This window comes from Canis aureus, chromosome 8 (assembly GCF_053574225.1).
Source record: "Canis aureus isolate CA01 chromosome 8, VMU_Caureus_v.1.0, whole genome shotgun sequence".
NCBI classification, from domain to species: domain Eukaryota; kingdom Metazoa; phylum Chordata; class Mammalia; order Carnivora; family Canidae; genus Canis; species Canis aureus.
In genome coordinates this window covers 65,967,526-65,978,707 of record NC_135618.1, presented here as the reverse complement: position 1 = coordinate 65,978,707, position 11,182 = coordinate 65,967,526, and the positions used below count along the sequence as shown (strand labels likewise).

The following is an 11,182-nucleotide window of genomic DNA, read 5'->3' as shown; positions in this document are numbered from 1 at the left end:
CTCTGCTTTTCCAGCCTCCCTGAAGAAATTAGCAAACACTTCCTCTATTTGGTTTCCATGGTGGTCCTCTTTCTTCATTCTCAAATTGGATTGACCATCCTAACTTGGCCTTCTTTGCCAGCTCCTCCTCTGCTTCTGGCCTGTGATATCAGAGAGCCTCTGCCTCTTCTCTCTTTACACCTTTTTGCTCATCCTAAGGAACTGCATCCGTTCTGGGTGACCTTGCAGCACTAGTGACTGCAGCTTTGTGGCTAAAATTTCCTCCCCTTTCCTTTGAATATACATTTCCTTGAATCTACACCAGGAGACAGCTGCCAGGAAGGAATTTTATTAATAGATTTGCCTTTGCGTCTGGGAAACGAAGGACATCCACCAAACATACACTCCTGCCATGTCCCAAGCAGCTGGTGTTTTCATGGTTGCACTTCTCATTCATTCGGGGCTTTATCTAATATGGGGGGACACTTTTGACATATTGCTATCATTCCAGATACAACAACTTATTAGATGCCCACTTCCTGAGTGCCTACCCAGCATCCATGCCCCTTTCTAGTATTACCAGGTCTGCATCTGGAATCTTCCTCTCTCCTGAACAGCAGCCCCTGGTTCAGGAGAAACTGATTCCTCCTGAAGCTTTGGCAGGAGGGCTTCATTTAACTCACCAAATGGTGCTTTCCATCCTCCTGGCCCCGTCATTGGTTCCGGAGGGAGCCCATGACTCAAGTCAGAGTGAATTTTAGCACTCCTACTGGGAACACCAGGGCAACCCTCCCCATTCTCCTTTTATTAGAAGCGAATGTGGATGGGCAGCCTGGGTGGCTTAGCGGTTTAGCACTGCCTTCAGCCCAGGGCGTGATCCTGGAGACCTGGATCGAGTCCCACGTCGGGCTTCCAGCATGGAGCCTGCTTCTCCCTCTGCCTTTATCTCTGCCTCTCTCTCTCTGTTTCTCGAATAAATAAATAAAATCTTTAAAAAAAAAGAAGTGAATGTGGAAGCATGAAGCCCCAGGGGTGGCTGGCAGCCATCCCACCACAAGGAGGAAAGCTAGTCTGAGGAATGAAGCTGATACTTGAGTGACGGAGTGAGGAACAAAAAGAACTTCTGACCTTGATGATGCCATTGAGCCACTGATTCAAACCATTTCTGAAGCCTGCCCCATCTCTGAACATTGTGGTCACAGAGGCCAGGAAGAGTCCTTCATTATTTGATCCGGTTTGAGGTGGGCTATTACTTGCAGCATAAAGAACTTTGATACCTCAAACCTCTTGTGGCAGAAATACTTCCCATTTTGTTCTTCTGTATGGATCACGTTTGTTAACTATTATGCCAGCAGCCAAAATTTGATTGAATGTGTTTTACATGTCTGCATTATCTCATTTCATCTTCACAACAACCCTTTGAGGTAGATTCTCTTATGTCATGAGGAAATCAAGACAGAGAGGTTGAGTAACTGTCCTAAAAACCACACAGCTAGAAGAGATGGATCCTGGACTGGAACTCAGGAAGCCTGACTCCTGAGCTCATACTCATAACCCCTACACAACTTCCCATCCAATATTCTCATTCTGAATTTCTTCCTGAAATGACATTCATATCTATGCTTCACAGAGTCCAATGTCAGTCCCAATTCACTTGGTGTCCAGAGTGACTCTGGGGCACTAACTGATGTAGGCAGGCTACATCAGTTTGTAGGCAGGCTACATCAGGTTTGAGGACCCAGAAGGGGTCCCGCAGGACCAGCTGAGAGGGTCCTTGGCTTCGTGCAGGATAAAAATCAAATGTAAGTGCTCGCTTTGGCAGCACATATACTAAAATTGGAACGATACAGAGAAGATTAGCGTGGCCCCTGCGCAAGGATGACATGCAAAAATCAAATGTAAGCCGGGGAGAAGTGAGAGCAGAGTTTATTGAAGATATAGATAGAGGGGATACAGATGGAGAGTCTAGGACACTTGGAATGGAATAGGAGGATGAGCCTTGTCTTTACTTGGGGCCTGTGGTTTTTATTGAGGATGGGGGTCTGGCATACGTGTCCTCTCAGGCATCCAGGAACTGGTCAAAACAAGGATGAGGGCTCAGGTGTCTTTCATAAGTCACTTATGCCCTGAAGCTAGGGGTCTTGGTTTCAAGGGGTCTGGAGTCAGTGGTCTTGGAAAATGTACAGGACAACCTCATTCAGTCAGTCCTTAGGTGTTATCTATTTTGCTGGAAGGCTCCAGAGAAATCATTAACTCCTTGACCTTTATAAGGTCATACGTTGTCATTACTATAAGCCATGTGTAGGGCAGGAGTGCAGGTCCTAACAAGAACAGAAGTAGGAAAAGGGGCAAAAAAGCAGTTTTTTCAGTTTCCCTGTCTCATTACCATGAAGTATCATCATTTCTTCCCCACAGTTGAGACAGCATTCACAATATTGTCCCTTGTCCTCCTCCACCCTCTCTATGTGTGACATACAAATAAAACAAGTGGAGCACAAATTGTGTACTTTATATGGAGGGGCCATCCTCCATCAGCCTGGCTGTAATTTCTTGCTTGTCTGCCTTTTCTCTAGGTTGTCAGATGAAATGTCTCAGCGGTTGTCCTGAGACAATTCAGCCCCAGCTCAATGTCCAGGGCTGGATGCTCCTTTTGCTCAGCATGCCTAGCTGATTCCAATTCCAATTGTGAGACTAATTCTCAGCCTCGACAAAAGCAGAAAACTAGAATCTCTATTGAGAGGCTTTAAGATGGTGGCTGGAGATAGGATCTCCACATTTAGCAAATAGAAATATAAAGCACCCAGTAAATTTGAATTTCAGATGAGCAAGAGATGATTTTTTTAAAATTTTTATTTATTTATGATAGTCACAGAGAGAGAGAGAGGCAGAGACACAGGCAGAGGGAGAAGCAGGCTCCATGCACCGGGAGCCCAATGTGGGATTCGATCGTGGGTCTCAGGATCACGCCCTGGGCCAAAGGCAGGCGCCAAACCGCTGCGCCACCCAGAGATTCCAAGATGATTTTTGAGTATAAGTGTACTTATACTCTTGTTTGAGAGATACCACAGCTGATGGTAAACTGCGGTATTGGTGAGCACAGTAACAGAGCATTTTGGTGAGGAGAGCTCAGCAGTGTACCAGGTCAAGACCAATTCAGAGTGACCAGGACATGGAGGTTCTGCTCTGGCAATTCCCCTTGACCTGGTAGCTGAACATAGTTGCTTTAAGGGACAGCAATCAAAGTAGCAAAGGCCAAATGGAAATTTAAAAGTATAAGCTACATTGTGTTCCAAGCAGGTCAATGGTGCAACACATGGCCCTAGGGACTGGTGGGAGGACTCCATGTTTTGGTGATGTCCAGGATATTGGTTTCCTGTGGGTAGATTTCATCCTTTTTCTTGCATTCGTGCAACAGTTTTTATTGAGCATCTGTTATGAGCTAGGCATTAAATAATTGCTACTGATATAATAGTAAACAAATAAAGATCCAATTCTTGCCTTCCAATGAAAATACTTGTGTTATGTCCCTTTTTAAATTGTTCTTTTTTCCTCCATTGTAAAATTCCTCCTGACCAATAAATCACTGATTGTGAACAAGCCTCGGGCTATTTGTCTGTTGCAACAGTAGCTATGAAGTCCTGCATCACATTTCCAAAGTATTGCCTCAGTCATTCCCTTGGGGACAAGAGATCATGGTATAAAAGGTGGTTGATCCTGTCAACCGATCTTGCAGCAGGTAAAAAACTGATAGCACAGGTCCAGTTTCAGGGGCTGACAGGAGGGTTTAGGAACACTCCAAGGATAAATTCTTTGCCACATGTTTTACAGGCGATACAATTCTTCTATCACATTTGAATTCAAATTTTGATTTAAGGCTTAAGCAGTGCTTTCTTCTATGCTATTTATAAAATATAAGTGTCAAGGTTCATGCTTGGAGGTTTTGAAGATCAGAGGGAAAGAGTAAAATGCCAGAAACACTTGAGTTTCGGGAACTGACAAACTACCGAGAGCTTTATCCTGAGAAAGTAATTCAATTGAAAACAAAAAGCTATGAATGTGCTACTTGCAAAACTATAATATTAAAAAGTAGACAATCATACAAATGTCCAACAATATTGAGTTCATTTTATTGCATCCCTGGATAATAATTAATACTGTCTAGATAGAGAAAAGCACTTATGATAGACTAAAGGAGCAAAACTCAAAAACTGGATACTACAATTCTATGTAAGCCATTTAAATGAGTATATAAAATTCATGTGTTTATAGAAATGCACAATAATAAAGTAGCACTTCAGATAGCAAATAGAGACTTTTCCTTCACTGTTATTTATATATTTCCATAAAGTGTAAAGGAGTTTAAAAAGAAAAATATGAGGTGGGGGAAAAAACTGAATGACTACATGTTTTTGTTAGGATTAGGATATTTTAAGTTGCAAGTTACAGAAGATATAACTCCACATGGTGGTGGTGTTTTTTTTTTTTAAGATTTTATTTATTTATTCATGAGAGACACAGAGAGAGAAAGAGAGACAGAGATAGAGACACAGGCAGTGGGAGAAGCAGGCTCCATGCAGGGAGCCTGATGTGGGACTCGATCCCAGGACTTCTGGATCACACCCTGGGCCGAAGGCAGGCGCCAAACCGCTGAGCCACCCAGGGATCCCCCCTCTCCACATGGTTTTAAAAAATAAAGGGAACTGGGGAGCCTGGGTGGTTCAGTCAGTTAAGCATCTGACTTTTGATTTCACCTGGGGTCATGTTCTCAGGGTCCTGGGAATGAGCCTGGGTCAGGCACTGTGCTTGGTGCAGAGTCTCTTTGGGGTTCTTTCACCCCTTCTCCCTCCACCCTTCCCCCTACTCACACTCTCTGTTTCTCTCTAAAATAAATAAATAACCTCTTTAAAAAAATAAAAGGGACTTTTGGCTCCTCTAACTGTGAAGTCCAGACGTAGTGTAAGCTTCAGGTACAGTTTGCTCAGGGCTCTGACTTCATTTCTCTGTGCCTCTCTCAGGTCTGCCCTCCCCAGAGGGTAGGCTTCATCCTTGGACTGGCTTTCCTTCTAGTCCCAAGATAGAAGAAGTGAAGCTACAGGCTTCCTCTTTAATATCTTTATTCAATCTAGAGGAGAGGAAGCACCATCACTGCTTCGGAATCCTCACTTCATTCTAATTGCGTCCCTCGCATTCCAGAGGCTAGCTTTTGTTTTGAAAAATTATTGTGATTAGAAAGGACAGGACTACCCTGATTGGCTGATACCAATTAAGTCCCACCCCTAGAGCTGGGGGTAGTTTGTGCCTACCCAAAGAGCTTGGAGGTGTCTGGCTTACATATTGAGTGGGAAAGCCGTGTCCGTCAAACCATGTATGTGCACAAGAGTGTCATGTAAAGCTGGGATGTGAGTTAGAAGGCAGTTAAAAGTTTGATAAATATATCATGCCTTGGTTACATACTTTAAGTGTCCCCCCTTCCCTTCTGAAATTATCTCAGCCATCACAGGGAGAAATTCCAGATGAATTAGAGATAAAAGTATAAATCAACTAGGAGAAAACATTGGAGAATATATTTGTCAATTCGTGTGTATCTGTGTGTATGTATGTGTAATTTTGGAGTAAAGAATATATATATTTTAAATATTTTATTTATTTATTCATGAGAGACAGACAGAGAGAGAGAGAGGCAGAGGCAGAGGGAGAGGCAGGATCCAGGCAGGGAGACTGACGTAAGACTCGATCCAGGATCCCCAGGATCAGGCCCTGGGCTAAAGTCGGCGCTAAACTGCTGAGCCACCTGGGCTGCCCAAGAATATCTTTTTAAATATGATTTTTAAGGGTGCCTGAGTGGCTTAGTTGGTTAGGTGTTTGGCTTTGGCCCTGGCCACGATCCCAGGGTCCTGGGATTGAGTCCCACATTGGGTTCCTTGCTCTGCAGGAAGCCTGCTTCTCCCACTCTGTCTGCCACTTTCCCTGCTTGTGCTCTCTCTCTGTCAAATAAATAAATATAATCTTTAAAAATAAGATTTTTAAAAGGGGATCCCTGGGTGGCTCAGCAGTTTGGCGCCTGCCTTTGGCCCAGGGTGCGATCCTGGAGTCCCGGGATCAAGTCTCACGTCGGGCTCCCTGCATGGAGCCTGCTTCTCCCTCTGCCTGTGTCTCTGCCTCTCTCTTTTTCTCTATGTCTAAAATAAATAAATAAATAAATAAATAAATAAATAAATAAATAAATAAATAAATAAATAAATATTTTTTAAAGCCACAAAAGAAAAGCCTGATAAATGTATTTCAGAATTTAAAATTTCTGTATGACAAAGACGCCATGAGCCAAGTTAACACATATGTGACATACAGAAGAACATATTTGGAATTCATGTCAGAGACAAAGGTTTAATATTCAGACTGTGATAGAGAATGTCTATTTTTCCTTTTGGTAATAACAGCCTACCAAGTGTTAGTTGAACACATGGCAGCACAGCCAGAGACTACATTTCTCAGCTCCCCTTTGGCCATGTGACTAAGTTCCTGTGTGCGTGTGTGTGGGGGGTTGGTCGGGAAGGTGTGTGTGTGTGTGGAATCTGACCAAGAAAAGCTAAGTGTAACTTACAAGCTCTATTCTCAAGGATAAACAGCCTTTCTTTCCTTTCCTTCTTCCCTTTTCTCAGGGGCTTAAAGGTGGTGACCTTGGGGCACGGACACCACCCTAGTGCTGTGTTTCCAAAGTGTGCACAAGGTGCCGTGGGGTACCACAGTGAACTCATAGGGGTGCTGAAGGATAGCTAACAGTTTGAGGAAGTAAGGCTACATCTATGTTGTGCATGAAATGACAGCTTGAACCAGTTCACATTTTCAATGTTAGACTATTAAATTCCCAATAGCGCATCTTTGAGAATATGGATTTAGAAAGCAATTGCTACTGGAGTATCTATGTTGATAGATATGAGAAATCTATCTAGAAGAAATAGAGAAGGGTGATTTACAGTCTGATTTTAAAGTTTGATCAACTGTGCCAGGGGCATGAAGTTGTTAGAACATAAATATTTGGAACGCCTGAGTGGCTCAGCGGTTATCTGCCCCTGGCTCAGGGCATGATCCGTGGTCTCAGGATGGAGTCCCACATCAGGCTCCCTGCCTGGAGCCTGCTTCTCCTCTGCCTACGTCTCTGCCTTTCTTTCTGTGTGTCTTTCATTAATAAATAAATAAAATCTTTTAAAAAAAGAACATAAATATTTATTAAGTTGTTTAGAGCTCATCATTTAATATATGGGACTGTTGGGTATTTCTTTTGGCTGAGGAGCTTTGTGGAAAAAATATTTTAAAATAAAGATGTTATTTATTTATTTATTTGAGAGAGAGCACAAGCAAGGAGGAGAAACAGGCTCCCCACTGAGCAGGGAGCCCGATGTGGGGCTCAATCCCAAGACCCTGGGATCATGAACTGAGCCAAATTCTTAACTGACAAAATCATCCAGGTGCCACTGTGGAAAGATTTATAAGGCACTTAAGGGTGCTATGTACAGAGAAAGTTTGGGAATCTGTGCCTAGTGGTAGAGAACAGGATAGAAAGAATCTGGGTCTTTGTGTGATCTTGTGGATCTCCTGAAACAGAACTGCCTACTGCTGCTGGACTGCCACCTACCTCTGGATTATAGACGTCTTTCCTATCTAAGCCATTATTTTGGGGAGTCTCTCTGTTACAACAGCATACAGACATGGTAGGTGTGCCGCCTATATTCCCACAGCCCACATAGAGGCCACCTGCAGATGGTTCCTGTACGTTGATGGTTTTCTGAGTCTCTGCCCGAGAGGGTTCTCTGCTAGGGGCTGCGTTGGCCTCTGTGTGGGCAGGCCAGAAAGACTAGGGAATCACTGCCCCAGGAGTGGTTGGGTGAAGACCCCTGCTGCTTTGTCCCTCATTGGAATAATTCTGAGGCACAGCCTATGGAGTCTCTTAGAGGATCCCTGGTGGGACTTGAGCCCCAGATGCCCACCTCTACTCATCAACATCTGCTTTCTTGGCTTTCTACTCTTTTCTTAGCAATATCTCAACATATTTCTTGGGGATGTCTCCAAAAACAAACCACTCATATCCAATCCTTGTCTTGGAGTTTGCTTTGTGTGTGCGTGCGTGTGTGTGTGTGTTTCCCTAAACCAAAAGCAGCAACTAGCCTGTACCTTAACAAATACATAAAATACGTAAACAAGTATTGCCAAGCAACAAGAAAATCATAAACAACTCAAATAAAAACGGCAAAGGATAATTTAAGCAATTCACAATAGAGGAAAGATTATTGGCTAACAAATACATAAGCTATTCATCACTAGAAACTGGCCAGTGGTAATTAAGATAGCCCAGCACAGTAATTGAGAACATCAACTGATTCTTAGCCCAATGGTCTGAGTTTGAATTGTGGCTCTAATACTTTCCAGTTCCCTAAGAAAATTTAACTTTTCTGTGCCTCTGTTTCCTCATCTGTAAAAGTGGCATAATAATACTCCTTATCTCACTGAGTTCCTATAAAGGTTAAATTATAAATGCTTAAATTTTTTTTAAGTCCTTAGCACAGTACCTTGGAACACAGGAATCCCTAAGAAAATGTTTGTTAAGCAAGTAAATAAAATGTCATTTCATCTATTAGAACGGTAAATATTAAAGGAACTGATCTTTTATTTTTATTTTTTATTTTTTATTTTTTGGAACTGATCTTTTAAATGTTGGTAAGGGTTTGGAGAGACAGACACTCTCAGACATTTGTGGCTGAAGAGCAATTTAATAGTATTTATTAAAATTAAAATGCCTACATATTCTTTAGCCCAGGCATTCTAGTCCATGTAGCTGCCCTAGAAAAACATAGCTACTTGTATGTAATGAACCTCATTTAGGTATTTCCACTGCAGCAATGTTTGTAATAGCAAAAACTGAAATGAACCTAAATGTTGAGTCATAAAACAGTTATACTGCAAACTGGTGGCCCTTGGCCTAAACCTGTCATGCGAATATGTTCTGCTTAGCTCGAACGGTGTTTTAAAATCTTGGATTAGTTGCCAACAGTACAGAAATTAGATTTATGTTATAAAAATCCAGGTTTCAAATACTCTTAAAACACTGGCATTCAAAGGGCATTTGGGTGGCACAGTAGGTTGAGGATTTGACTCTTGTTTTCAGCTCAGGTCGTGACCTCAGGGTCCTGGGATTGAACCTTATATCAAGCTCTGTACTCAGCACTGAGTCTACCTGAGATTCTCTCTCTCCTTCTGCCCACCCCCGCCCCCGCCACCAAATAAATCTTTAAAACACTAAGACACCTAGGTGGCTCAGTCAGTTAAGTGTCTGCCTTTGGCTCAGGTCATGATTTCAGGGTCTGGGGATCCAGCCCTGCATTGGGCTCCTGACTCAGCAGGGAGTCTGCTTCTCCCTTTGCTCCTTCCCTGACCCCAGCTCATGTTCTTGCTCTCTCTGTTCTTCACTCTCTTTCTCAAATAAATAAAAATCTTTAAAAAAAAAAGCCTCACTGGAATTCAAGTTAAGAATCATTTGGTCTGCGTAAATAGCTATTTCTGCTTATAACAAAATACACTTGCTCTACTTGTCACTTTATTTACTACCTGCAGAGCCCCTGTAGACAAAGGAAGGTGGGACCCTGGCAGATGAGTTATGGCTCAGCTATGTAATAAAATATCCATAATGAGGTAAATACAAAGCAGTAGGCATACACATGGAAAGATCATCAATATTGAAAAGAGAATAAAAAAACAAAAAAGGAAGATGGAGGACCATTATGTATAATGCCATTTCTGTAAACAACAGTGAACTACATACTTGTTTATAAACATTGGGTACTCAATATATATGTGTTGAATTCACATATTTATGAATATGGGACACCTGGGTGGCTCAGTGGTTGAGCGTCTGCCTTTGGCTCAGGGCGTGATCCTGGAGTCTCAGGATCAAGTCCCGCATCAGGCTCTCCTTCTGCCTATGTCTTTGCCTCTCTCTGTGTCTCTCATGAATAAATAAATAAATAAAATCTTAAAAAAAAAATATTTGGGATCCCTGGGTGGTGCAGCTGTTTAGCGCCTGCCTTTGGCCCAGGGCGCGATCCTGGAGACCAGGGATTGAATCCCACGTCGGGCTCCCGGTGCATGGAGCCTGCTTCTCCCTCTGCCTGTGTCTCTGCCTCTCTGTGTGTGTGTGACTATCATAAATAAATAAAAAAAATTAAAAATAAATAAATAAATACATAAAAAGTATTTATGAATAAATATCTAAAAGAATTTTGGGAGGTACATACCTCCCAAATAAATGATTAATTTTGTCTAGGGACTGGGATTTGGGGGCAGTGTTCAAGGAACAGTTTTGTAGTTTGGTTGTTTTTTTTTTTTTTACATGAACATAGCATTGTATTTCTTGTGTAAATTTTAAATAATTAAAGACAACCCAGGGCAGCCCGGGTGGCTCAGCAGTTTAGTGCCGCCTTCCGCCCAGGGTGTGATCCTGGAGACCCGGGATCGAGTCCCATGTCCGGTTCCCTGCATGGAGTCTGCTTCTCCCTCTGCCTGTGTCTCTGCTGCGCTCTCTCTCTGCCTCTCATTAATAACATATATATATATATATATATATATATATATATATATATATATATATATCTTAAAAAAAATAAAGAACGCAGCGCAAAATGCTATAGGTGATCAAACCAAGATTCAAAGTTAAGTCTCCACTGAAACCATCCCGAGGAAAATGAATGGGGATAAAAATACAGTTCTGCATTGATGAGCCAAAAAAAGTAACCCCAAATACTTAACTACCAGCTCAAAATTAATCAGCAGGGTGATGAGTCAGCTGGAGACACTGATGCGATGCAGCCCACTCCGGACATGGGATGACCTTCCATCCCTAACCAGTATTCCCCCCGCGGCATCACGGCTTCTGATTTGCAGGTTTTATTTTCTCAGTTCTGTGTCCGGGAGCTCATGAAGGCTTTGCACACCATGTACCAGAAGGCGCCCCGCTTGTAAGTTTCTTAAAAAGGAAAAAGAAAAGGAATCGAGAAGCTGGGGTAGGTAGAGAAGAGCCTGAAAGCTAGCGTTTGGAGATCAGACAGTCCCCCTTCAAAGGGAGGACAGGCTTGACAGGTCTTCAGAGGCATCAAGAATAGACTACTGGTCTCCGCGGATTCAGAGTGGTTCGGAGCAAAGGGACACCCCACAG

At 42.7% G+C, this 11,182-nt stretch overlaps 1 non-coding gene across 1 annotated transcript; it reads left to right on the top strand.

Moving 5' to 3' along the window:
- Positions 1-1,785: 1,785 nt before the first annotated feature.
- LOC144319799 (U6 spliceosomal RNA) lies at positions 1,786-1,892 on the top strand. The gene has a single exon (XR_013385512.1). It is a non-coding gene; the product is annotated as a U6 spliceosomal RNA (small nuclear RNA).
- The last annotated feature ends 9,290 nt before the right edge of the window (positions 1,893-11,182 follow it).